Genomic DNA, 17,255 nt, shown 5'->3' with positions numbered 1-17,255 from the left:
AGCTTACTGGCATAGCTAGGGTGTCTGGCACTGATCTAGCCTCATCTATGTATAGGTCTACCAGACTACATTCAACAATTTTCTCAACTTGCACAATTAAAAAGCTTATCCATTCATATATTCACAAACTATCAATACCTGGTTATTAGTACTGCATCATAAATTCATAATCTTAAATAACCACTACATGATTACCGTACAAGTGTTCAATGTTGTGATTGAATCTCAGGTTCAATCACTAATAATCTATACATAGCCCTATACCTGGGTTCATATACAATGTATAAATATATCCAATAATCATGTCATTGCTATTAATAGTACTACAGTAGGTCTAATGTTAGTAATGTCAACTAAGTTTAAGTGACGTTTAAGTAACATATACACTAAATTATGTTATACAGCACGAGATCCATACACATAGGCCTACATGCAAGTGAGATGGCACTGTGGCAGAGGTGACTGCAATACTAACCCAGGGATACTAAATCAGAAAGAAATCACAATGTCCATTTGTAACACAATAACATTGCAGCTAATATTATTTTATAGTCTAGACTACTGTGTAGTAGTATTTATTTATGGCAAGTCACTTAACATACACAGATTAGCATAAGGGCCCCTATGCTCGTGGGGTCCCTGGGCAAGTGCCCATCGGGCCCATGCGTTAAGATGGCCCTGCACTGAAGCAGTGTTCTGGAGAGGACCTTACAACATTGGTGGAATGAACAGTCTTCCAAAATGCCTTGCTTGCACAACCAAATGTGGATCTTTTGGGGAGACCAGTAATTTAATACATGAGAACACTTAAGTGTTGAATATTCTATGGATGTGCTTATTTATTGTCGTTTTCAAGCCCCATAACTGTGATTGTGCTGAATGAGGTATGCATGTGTAATCCCTCTGGAATGTTGATTAACGGCTGCCATTTTTGTCAGTCCCTTAGAGTCACTGACCCCTGACCTGGCTAGCTCAGGCTAGCCTGATCTTGTCAGATCTTGGAAGGCCTGGGTCACAACACAGAGGCATGCAGTGGCCAACTACCTTGGTTCATCTCTTGCCTCAAAAACTTTATGTGGGGGTGGCCATGAGTCAACTCCAACTTGATGGCAGTTTACATACACAAAAATCACGTTAGGAGCAACTCTTTTCCTTCTTTCATTCATTCCCCCAAGGTCTGAAGCCAAAAAGAAGAAAGTTTTTATATGCCAATTTTCTCTACCACTTAAGGAAGAATCAAACTGGCCTACAATCACCTTCCCCTCCCAACGACAGACACCCTGTGAGGGAGGTGGGCCTGAGAGAGTTCTAAGAGCTGCAACTAGCCCAAGGTCACCCAGCTGGCTTCATGTGGAGGAGAAAGGAAACAAATCCAGATCAGCAGATTAGCCTCCGCTGCTCATGTGGGGGAGTGGGGAATCAAACCCGGTTCTCCAGATCAGAGTCCTCCACTCCAAACCATCGCTCTTAACCACTACCCCACGCTGGCTCTCTTTCTCCTTTTCCTGGGAAGGTTACAGGATAGCCTGGGCCAAAGAAATGCAGTTTCCTTACAGGAAGGGAGGGGAGTTCAGCAAAGGCAGCTGACAAACTCCTTTCCACCACAATGGAACAGCCAGTGGACGATGTTAAAAGCCATCAAACCATTTTGCATGACTCCTTCCTACTCTCCCTCAAGGGAGTCTTTGCAGCACTCAGGAGTGGTTCAAGACATTTGGCTGCCCCACTTCCTGTGCTACTTTCTGTGGCCATTGTCTTGGCATCAGAGGCAGCCTTTAGCACTATTAGTGCTGAGGTGCGGCAGGGAGCCTGTCTTTTTATCTTAGACAAATGACCGACTCAGTCACTGGGTCAGTTGGGCAAAACAAGTAGGGAGGGACTTAGTGCAACTGCAGTGTAATCACAGGTCTGGAGTCTTAACACAGAACAGCCTTAGCAGAGCCCATCTTGAGCTGCACACCCATTTCAGTTTCAGGATGGGGATCTATTTCAAATTCTTCCTTTAAAGAGACCTCTATAGCGGTACAGTCTTAAGGGGGGCTGCCATGCTTTTTCTGGTCCACATGCCAAATCAGCCTCCGGGGCTACCTTCACTCAGCAGACAAGGCTGTGCTGCGGAGTACAGAAGAAGACCCTTTCTATGTCCAGGGAAGATGCTCCTAGCAACGCCACAAATGGCGACACCTATGAATATTGGGAGGCAGGGGTCAGCTGCCTCCAAGTAGAAAAACAACCACGTTGTCGGCAAAACGTAATGATTATGATGATGGTGTGGTGAGAGCAAAGGAGATAAAAAACAAGGCCAAGGCTGATGGTGCAAAATAAGGTAAAAATATATTTTATTACTCAGCTAAAATATCCAAAATTCCCCACGCGTTTCACCAAGAGCCTTCTTCAGGGGAGACTGTTATATATAATATGTAATTGCATTAATGAGTTTACCCAAATAGTTTCTTAGTTAAAATTATATAAGTAAATAAAACATATTTTTTTAATAAATATTTTTATTGGTTTTTAATAGAAAATGGGATACAGAAGGAAAAAGGGGCAGGGGAATAAAATTAAAAGAAAAGAAAAGATATATATATAGAAAGAGAGATAAATACGTGTATTAATGTTATACAACGTTGACATATCTAATACCGCCCCCTGATAGGTTGTAATAATACATTAACTTTTTGATAGGTTATATTCGATCTCCATTATGAATCTGCTGTGTCTTATAAAGTTTTGTTATCATTTTTTGGTTTTAATATATTCGTAGAAGGATTTCCATTTATCTCTATTTTGTTTTTGAGTTTCTTTCTGTAGTGTTTCAGTTAATTGTGCCATTGTGATATATTCGTATGCTTTATCAATCCAAGTCTCGATTTGTGGAATTCTATTAGTTTTCCATAGCGATGCTAGAACTATCCTTGCAGCTGTAACTAAGTATTTTAACATGTCTTGTTGGTCCTTGTCGATGCTGTCTGGAGTTTTATTCAGTAGGTATAGTTTAGGGTCATATATAATTTTGTAACCGAGAATGCCTTCTATGTTCTTGTGTATTTTCTTCCAGAATTTCTGGACTGATTTACAAGTCCACCAGCAATGATAAAAAGTGCCCCTGGCTTTGCAACATTTCCAACATAGACCAGATGTCGAGCTATTCATGTTTTGAATATCACTCGGCGTCAGGTACCATCTATGTAACATTTTCAACCAGTTTTCATGAATCTCTTGGCATAGAGTGAACTTGAGATTTCTGCGAAATAGTTGTTCCCATTCATCGATTGTTATAATTTCATTCAGATTTTCCATCCATTTAATCTGGCATGACTTCACTTGTTCATCTTCCGTATCGTATGTCACCAAGAGCTTATAGATTTTACCTAGTAGATGTTGAGAGGTTTTACTTATCATCTGTTCAAACTCTGTTTTTGGCTTCAGTGCTCCCCTGGTTATACAATTTTCCTTGAATCTTGAGATTAGTTGGTGATAGGTTAGCCATGGCATCTGGTGATATTCCTCTTGTATCTCCAACAACGTTTTAATTGTACCATTTGTTTTCACCAGGTCTTGATATTGTATTGTCCCGTATTGTTTTCTGTCCATTATCGTACCGAATACATTAAGGGGTGCTATCAACAATGATCCGTTAGAACTCAATCTTGGTTTAAGTTTCTGCCAGGTAGTCACCATGTTTTCTACAGTTGGATGACCCTTAATTTCTTCTAGGTTTTTCTTCCAGTTTTTTCCCCAAAGCAGATAGTGTACTCCACATTGCAGTCCTGCAAGTTCCAGTTTAGTATTTCTTTCATTAATCTGCATGATCCAGTCTTTGGTCCATACCAATGTTGCCGCTCGGTGATACATAATTAGATTTGGAAGTGCCATTCCCCCTCTTTTCTTTTCGTCCGTCATGATTTTAAATTTTATTAGGGGGTGTTTCTTGTCCCAAACAAATCTATTGATTTTTCGTTGCCAGGATGTTAGTATTTTATCTGCAATTTTGATGGGTAACGTCTGGAATAGAAAGTTTAATCTTGGCAGAATATTCATTTTAACTATAGCTATTCTACCTAGCCAGGAAGTTTTTAGCCTAGTCCAGGTTTGAAGATCGACCTCAATCTTATTCCATACCGTTTGATAGTTATGCGTAAACAGGTCTTGATCATCTTTTGGAAATGTTATCCCTAAATACTTTATTGGTTTAGTTGATATCGTACATCCTGAGAGAGTAATTATATTTGCTTCCTCTTCTTTGGTTGTATGTTCCAGAAAAACTTTTGTTTTAACTTTATTCAGTTTGTAACCTGACAGCTCTCCATATTTTTGAATGTCAGTCATAAGCTCTTTGATACTTATTTCTGGTCGCGCAATTGTAAATAGAACATCATCTGCGTATGCCTTTATTTTAAATTCTTCTCCTTGTATTTGTAAGCCGGTTATTTTCTGATTTGTTCTAATTTTATTCGCTAATATTTCCAGTGTTAAGTTAAATAGTAGTGGTGATAGAGGGCATCCTTGTCTGGTTCCTTTCTCTATTTTTATGTCTTTTGTTAGTGCTCCGTTTATTAACAACTTAGCCTGTTGATCTGTATAAATACTGGAAATCCAATGGAGTAGGTTGCCATCATTACTGATACTATAAATTACTATAAATTTCCATGACACATTGTCAAAAGCTTTTTCTGCGTCCACAAATATAAATGCCAGTTTTTCTTTTCTGCGTTTTACCAACTCTCTCGCATTGATCAGAAACCTAATATTATCTACCATATGACGTTTAGGTATAAATCCAGTCTGATCCGGACTGATCAAGATATCCGCATAGGTTAGCAGTCTCTGTGCTATTATTGTTGTAAATATTTTATAGTCTGTGTTAAGAAGAGATATTGGCCTATACGACGCAGGTAGCATTGGGTCAGCCCCTTCTTTTGGAATAAGTGTTATATATGCTTCTTTCCAAGTGTCAGGGTAAATAAAACATATTAAAAGTCAAAATACAGGTAGTACAATAAATTATCCACCACATACAAAACCGCTAGCGCTTATTCTGTCCTTGAGATTGCATGATGGAAAATGGAGGAGGGAGAAAGAAGTCACTGTAAGTAAGAGAAATAAGATAAAGCTGCCCAGCACTCCACAGGTTTGGGCTCAAATTTAAATAATCTTTTTTTGTGCCTAAATGAATGTTACCAACCTGTTAGTCTCTCAGTGATTTTCCAAAAAGAGTACAAGATCACTAGCAAATTGCCACTGGAAGAACCCTTCTATATACTAGCATTTGGTGATGCAATATATCTCTTTTACAGAAGTTGATGCAATTCCAGAGACAAGTTTAACCCTTCAGGTGTCAATGTCTGGAGTCTTAAGAGTGCATTCCTGAGGTAGGGGGCCGAATCACCTTAGGAGGCGACATGACCCCAATGCTGGCGTACAAGCCACTTGCGCCATGCAAACTGGCATGGATGTTGACATAGTGCCACTTGCGCCGCCGGCCCCCCCGGATGGCCGCAGCAGCGCAGCCTTGGATGCTGGCTGAGCCTCCCCCCGTGTCCTGCTGGTGCAGGTCCTCATGCCGGCATCCTGGGAGGCATTCCGGGGGCATTCCGGGGGACGGAGCTGCCAGTAGGCAGCTTCCTAATCCCTTTTAGCTGAGGAAGGCCCCCTTTTGTAACAGTGGGGCTGCGCCAGCTTTTTGTTGGTGCAACATTGCTTTTCTTTATGAGGCTTCCCCCCGTTTTAATTTTTGTTGTTGTTGTTGTTGAGGAAATGTCCTTTTCCCCCATTCAGCGGCTGCGAAACCTCTGTGGAGGTGTGGTGGTGGCGTTACGGCCACACCGTCCCTGGCTGCTGCAGGTTTCAGGAACGAGCTGTAATAATCCCATCTGCTTCTTTTTTCAATAGCAGTCTTTCATTTTTACAGGTTAATTTCTGCACAGCCCAAAATATGAAGTCAGAGGAACCGTAAGATTATGGAAATTGTAACTGTTGTAAACTTACACGTAATACAAACTATTTTATCTTTATTACCTATTTTGAGTTTTTATACAGATGACAGCTCTGTTTCAAATTTCTGCAATCTTAGGCCATTTATGCAGCGGAAGTTTGCCTTTGGTTTGCTGCTCTCTTGCCGACAGTTTTCTGTTTCAAATTCTCAAAAAGCTATTCATGGTGGCTTTTTGCCCCAAAGAAATGCCAGGTTTCGTGGAGTAAAATTGTGCCATGAATAAACCATCAGCGGTAATGTGGACCATCTGAGTCTACTCCCCGCCCAAAAATGCCACGTTGTGATTGGGCTTTAAAAATAAACCACGCTGCCACCCCCAATCAGCCTTGCTACAGGATTATTTCATTTATTCACATTTCTTGTGATCCCAATGGCCATTTTGAGGCCAATCCCCGCCCAAACCCAGCTCTCTTCCATGAGAACAACAACTCATTCCCCCTCCCGGGGGGGGGAATGGTCTTCTTGGCCACCCCTAGCTGTGAAGCTGACCAAATGACCAACCACTATACCATATAAAAAAGAATGAACGATGGATCATTCACTTTGTTCCAGCATCACCAGAAGACAGTCACACCAGTACACACACACGATTTCCCCCCACCATTTTTTTTAATGATGGTGCAATTTTATCGATATAACAAAAAATATGAGTGAAGATAAGAATATTGTATAATATTGCCATAACAATACATCCACTATGAAAACAAAAATTAAAAGAAGGAAGGGTGGGGGGTGATGTGGTGATCTCAAAGGTGACTATACAAACAAGGTGGGGGGAAATCACAATGGAAGATTCAAGAGGGGGTGGAGCAAAGTGGACTAGAGGTGGCCTGGGAGGGGAAGCAAGAATCAGGGGGCATGTTAGATGAACACGAAGCAAATACTATTCATGGAAATTGCCTCGTTTATCCCTGCTTTGGAATCGGGGCTAAAATTAAATTCGTGATAAAACAGGTCCCCAAAAATGCGGGACATGTGCACGGCGGGTGCAAATTCACTTCTGAAGCTGAAAAATCATGAATAACTCCAAGGAGGTGAGTATGCAGGGTGAGTACGCGCAACAAACTTCCCCTACATAAATTGCCATAGTCCTATTACATTGCTTATTAAATGTATCATCCTACAGATTACTTTGATTTGAATACATGAAGCTGCCGTATACTAACTGAAGCCTTGGTCCATCAAAGACAGCATTGTCTACTCAGACCGGCAATGGCTCTCTAGGGTCTTGGGTAGAGGTCTTTCACATCACCTACTTGCTTAGTCCCTTTAACTGGAGATGCCAGGGATTGAACCTGGGACCTTCTGCATGCCAAGCAGATGCTCTACAAACTGAGCCACAGCCCCTCCCCAAAATTCAGTTGCATTGGCTGGGAATTTGTATGGTATAATCCTCCTTGAGTCTCAGTGAGAAAGGCGGCCAATAAATAATGTAAATAGACATGAATATAGTAAATGCTGAAACATGGTAATCTTTCAGAGGGGCTTGAAAGGTACAAGCATTCCTTGTCACCTCCATTAGTGCCCATCAGACCCCAGAAAAGAGTAACTTGACATCCATCATCAATTGTAAACAACTGTTGGACTTGATCACTGAGCCTCGTCCAGCACAGACTAACCTCACGGGTCATTATGTCCCACCAAGACTCCCACTGATTCAAAGCAATGTGACACTCCAGCCTTAATTATAATGTTGCTATTGTGTGGTTGTAATTAGCAGCTGAGAAAACATTAATAAGCACAGAGTCACCTAATTGGGTTTTCTTATGTAAGAGTCTTTTTGAGAAGGAAAGCTGTAATTTGCCACTAGAGCTAGAATTCGCAGAGTGCCCTGTGGGATGATGAAATCAGAGGTTTTGTTGCCGGTTGCTTTGAGGATGCCTTGCACAGAAACTGGTGGATTGAGCCAGCATGGATGGACCAAACGCTGGGTAAATTCCTTAGGAAACAGACATCATTCCCAGGGAATGACGGCTGGGTGGGGAATTTGGAAATCCTGGGTGGAAGGTCGTTTTCCCTTGCTTTGCAATGCTGGTAAATTAGGTTGCATTTCTCAGAGGAGAGTTATTTTGGTGCTTTAGGTGATGTGTTTTAGCCCTGGAGGCTGTTATGTAAATGCTGCAGTGAGTCTGTGCTCGTTTAGTGGCACAGGTAGATTTGCTGTGGTGGTGCAGGTCATCACTTGCCTCTTTGATCATGAGCTGTTCTGGCCGGAAGCCACCAATGAGCAAAAGCATCTTAAGCTGATAAAATGATGATTCATGTCCTCGTTAACTTTTGCGAGATGTTGGTCTCTTGCTTTAATGGTTGTACAGATCAAGAGGCACTAAATGCTGGTTCAAGACACCCTTTCTGTTTTACTAAATAAAAATTTATTGTCAGTGTGTTTACTTCTATTGCTTTAATTCCAGTAATTTATAAAATCCTACCATTTATCTGTACAACTCTCTTCTGAGCCTCTCTTCTCTACCATTCCTGGGTTTTGAGCCAACTAATACTGCAAGAGGAAAACAGCAAGCTGTACCACAGTCCTGAAAAAGAGACAGAGCTGTGTGTGGACTCTGGTAGCTTATAGTGCTGTGGGTATGGCACTCTGCACATCCCTAGAGGCACTCTGTTACATTAGTGCTCTGTTTTAAAGCAGGTTTCTTGCCTCAAATATGCTGTGACTCTGAACTAGAACCATTAAGGACCTCATTGAGAGGTAAAGTATTTTAAGGAGTTGCTTCATTTCAGGTTTCCCCACCCCATTTTCATTTTTTCATTTTGATTAGTCAATTTTTACCCAAAAGATTCTTGCTTTTCCCATCATTAGATCTGAGGTCATTACCGTCAAAATGGAAAATATAAGCAAGTTCTTTTCAGTCAGTGTGGTTAGAGAGCATTGTGAAAATCTCTCTTATTGTGTTGGACTAGTACATGCTCACAGTATGGGTAGAAATTGTTTTGAATTTGGATCAAGACTGGGAAGGCAGTGGCTGTGTGACAGGCAATTGCCCATTAAAAAACATAAAAGGAATGATCCTGTTTTAAGTGCCTGTGCATATTTATGGTGTGGTGTGTGGCTCATTCAAGGAAACCACTCTGATTTCTTGGTTCTTGGAGGCAAAAATAAGAGGACTGAGGGTGGAATTGCATATCATGTGTGACCTGTTCTTTCCTCCAACAAGGTGCAGTCCGGCAGAGGGGGAAAGGAGACTCTTAACTCTTTGCCACGTTTCCCCACTCAAACCCCACCACCAAAAAAGCTGCTTTTTCCTGCTGGGGAAAATGGATGGGTACATTTTTCTCCCAGCACAAGTTTTCAAAACTAGCCACGCATGTTCCTAATAGCCTTTTACGATCACCAGCCTCACTGAACCAACTGAAGTATCAGGAAAGCAGCCACCATAAAGCATGCTGCAGTACTCTAATCTGGGTATGATTAGAGTGTGGATAATTATGATCAAATATTGCTTTTCCAGAAACTGTTGCAAGTGCCAAACCAACTACAGTTGATTGTCAGTGCAACCCTAAGAAGAGTTACACCCATCTAAGCCCACTGGCTTCAATGGATGTAGGAGGGTGTAACTCTGTTTAGGATGGCCTAAGTTAATATGTAATTTGCTACCGTAAAAATTGAGTACCATCCATATGCTGGTGACACTTCCTTAGAAATAACTGGATGACCTCTTCCAGTGGTTTTATGTAAATGTTAAATACCATGACAGGTAAGAAGGAACCCTGCAAGACCCTATAGTGTAAATACCAAAGGAGCCAAGGAGCTGACTCCAGCATCACGTCCTGGTATAGCTTTGGCAGATACAAATGGAACCACAGGACGGTGATTTTCCAGTGCCGTCTCCAGGAAACCCAACCAGAAGTATATTATGGCAGATTGTCCTGAAAGCTTGAGCGAAAGTTCAGAGTAATCAACAGTGTTACACTTTCCATGCCTCTCATCTGAAAGTCAGTACTTAGGGTGATCTGGGCCTTTTCTGGTCTGAAAATCAGATTGGCAGCTGGATTGACATGTGTCTGGATAATCTGTCTGATCCAATGAAGTCTGGCTCTATATAGCCAACCCCTCCTCCACCCTCCTGCTTTGAGAACCTTGCCTAAGAAGTGGAAATTTGCAGCTGGCCAGTAATTAAGATCATTTGAGTCCAATAGCTTCTTTGTGTGTGTGGGAGGGGTGGACAAGGGTTTGTTTCACAAGGTGGTTGGGATAACTTCTCTTAAAGCATTAACAGACTTTCAGACATAACTAGTTACTGCCTCGATGGGCAAAGGTCAAGCTGAGGGGTGGAAGTCTGCATCTCTCCAATCAGCTTATCAACTTTCTTAGGCTGTAACAACTGAAACTCAGCCAAGTAATTGTGACCAAACTGCTCTCTGATAATATTTTGTGAGTAGAGTCTGAATCAGAGTGAATACAAGCAAATGTTATCTGCAAAATTCTTGCAGACAAATCACAGTGGGCTTGAAACTGATCTGCATTATCATCTTGAGGGTTTGTATGGAGAAGGTCCCTTACAACTTGGAAAATTTTGTGTGGATGACTTTGCATAGATGCAGTGGTGGCATAAAGATAATAAATGGGGGTAAGAATGATGATGTGTCCCAGTTGTGCCCACTCCAAGTATTCTTTCACTACCAACTTGATTGATCTGCCCCCGTTTCCTTAGTAAAACAAGAAGTCAAACTGGCTCAACAAGGTGAGAGTGTGTGTGTCTGGGAGCCATTATACTTACCACCCAGGTTACTTAAAAGTTCCAGAATTCAGTTAGGATTCCTGCAAGTGCACCAGCTCTGTCAACAACAGACTTCTTTGACAGCCATCAGGAAACCAACCAGGGCAAATTTTAATCAGTGCCCCCGTTTAGAAGTTCTGAGTTCTGGTGAGTCGAAACTTCACCTGGTAACAGTGTCCATGACACAACATCAAAGGGAAAAGAGCTGTGGCTCAGTGTTAGAGAATCTGCTTCTCAGGCACAAGGTCTCAGGTTCAATCCCTGGCATCTCTAGTGAAGGATCTGGTAGTAGGTGATGTGAAAGACTGCCACCTAAAACCACAAAGAGCTGCTGCCAGTCTGAGTAGACAATACTGATTTTTATGGGCCAAAAGGCAGTATAAGGCAGCTTCATGTGTTCAAGTGATTTGCCCACTGCAGAAGACCCAAGTTAGGCATGAGACCCATGGGAACCAAGATGGTTTGGACACTCAATGGTTGTCCTAAGCTGCTCCAGAGATGTTGTGGTAAGAACCAAACAGGGTAGGCTCGAAGTATCAATATAACAACAATTATATTCAAAGTTCAACAATGCAATTACATACAAATGCAACAAATAATATACAAATGTGCAACTATACAACAAAGTTCAATAAATGCAACAAAAGCCCAATGGCTATCTCCAAGGGTGGACACGGAGCAAATCCAACAATTGGAAGAGGATCAGGTGTAAAGTCCAAAGGTGAATGTTATAATCATGCCGCTGCTGGAAGATGGTACGAAGGTACCGGGAGCCAAGCAAAACGGCACCACAAGGAGGAAACACTTTCCCGGGTAGTTGAGGCGCTTTCACCAAAATAAAGCTTCATCAGCCTCCAAAAGAGGAGTTCACAAATTAGCCTGGGAGAATCAACAGTTATATTAGACTGAACGTCTTCAGTTCTTTTTTGCTTTTTTTATTTATTTCTAAGATAACACGAATCTGCAGCCCACTCGTTTGGGAGCATAAAACTTATAATTATGACGTACACCTGATCATCTTCCAATTTTTGGATTTGCTCCGCGTCCACCCTTGGAGATAGCCATTGGGCTTTTGTTGCATTTATTGAACTTTGTTGTATAGTTGCAAATTTGTATATTATTTGTTGCATTTGTATGTAATTGCATTGTTGAACTTTGAATATAATTGTTGTTATATTGATACTTTGAGCCTACCCTGTTTGGTTCTTACCACTTCATATTAACAGTGGGTTTGAGTTTTTCTTGTAGTAGCTCCAGAGATGTTCGCATAGATATTGGAATCCGCAAGAGCTAAAATCCTAAAATAAAGCAACTCAGGCAATGGTGTAGTTGGTACACCAACAGAATTCCTAATCTGTCCTGCACACACTTGAAATTAGCACCCTGCTTGACATTATAGCACCCTGCTTGACACTGAAAGAGGGAGTGCAGAGGTGCGACATGTCTGACAACTCTTTTCCTGACCTGGGTTGTCCCTGCCCCACCACTAGATCTCCTGCCCCAAAGACGATAACAGCATCCATCTCCACAAAGTTACCCAGGCATGCGGTGAGGGGAAAGGTCGCCCTCCGACACCTTCTTAGATTAGTGCCCCAGGTGCGGACTGCGGAGCTTTCATTCCCAGGGCCATGGCAAACACCTTTCTCAGCAAGGCCACTTGACATATTTGCAAAGGTGTGAACGAAGCCAGACTGCCCGTCCATTTCTTCTGTTTTGTAATGAGAGAAGGTGCAAGACAAAGCCTGACTGGACTCGCCTTTCTCTTGAAAAACAGTAATTAGCAGTTAAGAAAATAAAGGACACGGAAGTGGGGAAATAGAAAGAACGGTGTACAGACCAGAGAGTGAATCAAGCCATTTCTGTCACCACCTGAGGCTTCAGGTTCTCGTAATCAAGATCACTTCCTCCCTGTAATTGGCTTTCTCCAGCCCCTCCCATTTATAAAGTTCGCCTGCCACTCAGCCTTTACTAACAGATTGAAATTCCTAACCTAACAGACAAGAACAGGGGGGGGGGGGTAGAGAAGAGGAGAGAGTTTTGATATATTTAAAAGGAAAATAAACTTCTGTGGATTTCTAGGCGATGCCCAGCTAATACTCCACAAGGTACGTAATAGTGCACATTTATTTGCTTCACATCGAGGGGAGGATTGTGTCCCTCTCTTGAGAAGATCAAGATTTTTTTTTCTGTTCTAAGTAACTGAAAAGTCTTCTCTTGCTTCGTTGATGCCATGCAGATTATTGTGTCAATTTTGTTGTAATAATTGTAGCCCTGCATGATTCCTTTTCCAAGAAAGATTTCTTGCTATATAAAGATGTCGCGGGGGGGCTTCTACATAGAGGTTTTTCTGTGTTTTGGCATCCTTACTGCTATGATGTTCTTTTGGAGTGTCCACACAATGTCATCGTTTCTCATCATCTGTTGCTTTCCCCACACTTTCCTAAACCTGTTTTGCTACGGGAAGAGGGGAGAGTATAGTCTGGCACGGTGTATGGAAGTGATACTGAGTGTCTCCCTGTCCTGTAAACATCCTGCCCTTAGTGGGTGTTATTTCCCCCCAATTTTCAAACTCCCCCCCCCACAATGGAACCGGGGGTGGGGGGTGGATTTCTCCCCTTAAACTGTGACTATGTTTGCTTCATAACTGGACTATTAAATGTCACCAAGTGGAACAAAATACCAGTTTGAACTGTTTTAATAAATGTTAATAAATAAGCATTTATTATCATTTATTAAAAACATTCAAACTGTTTTTTTTTTAATTTTGTCACTTTTATTTTGTCACTGTTGTGTATGCACAGGAGGTCAAAAAGTCCAAATAGTCCAAAAGGTCCCAGAAGGACAAGCTGGGAGTGGAGGAAACTAGGATGACAGCACTGATCCACTTGTAAAGTAGTCCTCTGCAGGTGGTCTGCCTTGGGTCCCTTTCTGCACCTGGCACCTCGCTGTCCTTTTCTACTGCACCAGTATTATAGGATCAGGATCACTGAGGATCACCATCCAGTGAATTCAATTGCCTTCTTTGAAAAAAACAACACTGGTGTCAGCGTAGAGCCAGAGTGGTGTAGTGGTTAAGAGGGGTGGTTTGGAGCGGTGGACTCTGATCTGGAGAACCGGGTTTGATTCCCCAGTCCTCTATGTGAGTAGCGGACTCTAATCTGGTGAACTGGATTTGTTTCTCCACTCCTACACATGAGGCCAGCTGGGTGACCTTGGGCCAGTCACACACTCTCAGCCTCACCTCCCTCACAGGGTGCCTATTATGGGGAAGGGAAGGTGATTGTAAGTAGGTTTGATTCTTCCTTAAATGGCAGAGAAAGTCGGCATATAAAAACCAACTTTTCTTCTTCTATTTGATACATCCTCTTTCCTTTGTTCCCCCTCCTCTTTTATTTTTTTCAATAGGCCCTTATTCCCCTATTTTCCTTATGTTTTATTTCCCTGTTTTGTGGTCCATGCACACAGGTATCTAGGGGGTTTCTGGAAAGTGGAAGGAGATCCTGGATCTGTTTGCCCTTTGGGGTGAGCAGAAAGTACAGAAGACTCTCCAAAGTCAAATGCGGAAATATGGCTGGTTACAGCTTTTTCACTGTTTCAAGCACATTTCCAGGGAAATAACTGTTCAATGGTGGGTGTGTAGGACCAGGAAAAAAAGCCGTATAGCTGAAATATAAGCAGGTGGTTACTTACAATAACCAGTCAGGTGCCCTTCGCCTTTACTTTGAGGAGTGCCGTAAGATTCTTCAGGGGGATGTCAACGTTAAGCCAACGTGAGTGGCAAGGACTTCCTGTGCCAGCCCGCTTTGCCCAGAAGGCCATCCTTCGCACTGCAAGAAGGATGGAATTCTTCAGCCATGCTTTAGCTACCATTGACCCAGAGGACATATGTTGCTTCACCCCTCAACCTACAGGTATTCTTCATTTTCACACTCGAGTTCAGTGCCTGCTTGTTCCTCTGCTTCTTTTCAGTTAATAACCATTGGCCATTTCCCTTTCCAGAAACTGACGCTGCGGTTGATGCAACACCTACTTCACAGATGAGGTGGCTGATGTGATGCAGACAGAAGAGGCAGTTGCCACTGGTATGGCATGAAGGACACTCCCCTCCGTACCCATTGTCCTCTGGACTACCAGAACCTTATTAACAGAAGAAGCCTCATTGGTAGTCCTTTGCAACTTTTTTGTTAGCCTTGTCCACATATCTTTTCTGCAATAATTTGGAGGGCAGGATACTGTATAGCACAGCGCTAATACAATTTGCAGATGCAGTGATATAACAAGTTTATAATGCCCCTACCACTCTTCCCTATTTCCTTCAGTTACCTTCTCAGTTTACTGCTTCATTAATATGGAAGATGAATTCATACACAAAGAAACGTGGTATGTCATGGATGTGCTACAACCATTTGCCTCAATATGTTTGTTTTCTGTGCTATATTTGTAGGGTGGGGGCTGAGTCACAGCCTGGAGACAAATATCATGGCTTGAAGGGTGACCCACCACATCCTTCAATTCTTTTTTAAAAAAACATTAAACCTGATGAAGAGTTCTGGAGAACTGGAAAGGTAGAACTGGAAAGGCAAAACAATGTTTTGTTTATTTAATTGCTCTTAATTTTTTTTTTTTATAAAAAGGATCATGTGCATTTTGTTCCTAGACATGTGTAGGTCTTTGAGGGAAGGAGCATACTACTAGTGATAAAAAGTTAAGTTTTCTATTTTTTTCCAGTTAGATTCAAGTCCAGTAGCTCCTTAGAAACCAACATGATTTTGGGGGTTTACGCTTTTGAATCTAACTGTTCTACTGCAGACCAACACAGTTGTCCTCTGAAACTATTTTTTTTGGGCGCCATTTTCCCCCCAGTAACAAGTAGGTCTTTGCAGGAGGAAGCATACTACTAGTGATAAAAAGTTAAGTTTTCTGTTTCCCCCCCAGTTAGATTCAAGCCCAGTAGCTCCTTAGAAACCAACAAGATTTTGGGGGTTTAAGCTTTTGAATCTGTTCTACTGCACACCAACATGGTGGTCCTCTGAAACTATTTTTCGGGTGCCATTTTTTTTCCAGTAACAAAAAACCCAGTGACCTCAGCTTTCTATTGAAAATAGAGACATTATTTTGAAAATAGTGGTTTGGCATGTAGCATTAACCTAGGGAATGAGTAATGTGTGGTTTTCCAATGAATCGTTTTTTGAATTGTTTGACCTGATTTTGGGCTAGCCTGGGCCAGTAATCTTGTCAGATCATGGAAGCTAAGCAGGGTTGGCCCTGGTTAGTACTTGGATAGATCAGCAAGAAAGTCCAGGGTTACTATGCAGAGGCTGGTTGATCTCTTCCCTTGAAAACCCTATGGATCACCACAAGTCAGCTGCAACTTGATGGTACTTTCCACCACCAGTATCATTTACAAATTGTATGCTGTTATGTTTCCAGTAATACAATACTAACCAGATCAGTGTTTTTAATTTTAGAAAGTTTAACAGGCTTTTTCCAGACAGCATCACAATCCCTCTTTTCTGTTTCTAGCTTGCACATTTAGGGATGAGGAACAGGGTGACATGATGCCTGTAAGTCTAATAGCTGGTGATAGAGGAGGTGTGGATCTGGATCTACAGATCATTTTTCATCCTACAGTTCCTTGAATTAGATCTGATTTTATATTAATCATATTTGCCTATCTAACAACAGCTGGAAATGGTCCTCACCTACTCACAAGTGGATTAATTCCTCCTTTAACTGGATCTTGTTATAACCCCCCACACCTTTCTGTTGTTTGTAACTTTTAGTACGAATGAATTATGCTTAATGGATGAACATTCCTATGCATCTGGTGAAGAAAACCCTGACACAAGCATTTATGCTGTAATAAATTTTGTTACCCTTTAAGGTGCCACTGGAGTCCTGTTTTATTTTGCTGCTATAGATTGATATAGCTGCAGGGCTGGCCTAAAGGTTTTGGGCACCCACGGCTCGAGCACCCAAGCAGCCCTACCCTTCGTGCTGCAGGGAGACGTTGGCCGTTAACGCATGGCCATTTTATCGTGCAAGTATCCCACGAATGTAGCGAATTTCCATTTTTTAAATGCATGGCCTCCTCTCACACGTGGGATCAACACACCTCCCTCCGAAACTTACCTATGTTATCCAATCCCTGCTTTGTGGTGATTTTGAATAAATATTCACTTCAACTCACAGTGTTCACTGGTGCGTTTCAGCCCGCGGGTTGACCCCCTCTCCTTTTGTCACCCCTTTCCCCTCCCACTCCTCCTTTGCAACCATGGGAAGGGGAGAGGCAAGGTGGAGAGCTGAGAGAGGTGGTGAGAGCAGACACCTTGGGGGAAACAGCCCGGCTGGCAGCTGCCAGCTGGCCTCCCCTGGCAGCCAGGCCCACTACCGACCATCCAACTCCTGACTGTGGGTGGTTCATTAAAGGGCAGAGCTTCTCTTTTTGTCCCTCTCATGCGTTCAGTTTTCTGAACATGAGAGGGACAAACAAACGACTCTCTAGCCATGCATTAATGGCCATAGCT

The sequence above is a fragment of the Euleptes europaea genome, chromosome 13, assembly GCF_029931775.1.
Source record: "Euleptes europaea isolate rEulEur1 chromosome 13, rEulEur1.hap1, whole genome shotgun sequence".
NCBI lineage: Eukaryota > Metazoa > Chordata > Lepidosauria > Squamata > Sphaerodactylidae > Euleptes > Euleptes europaea.
This window is presented reverse-complemented; position numbering follows the sequence as displayed.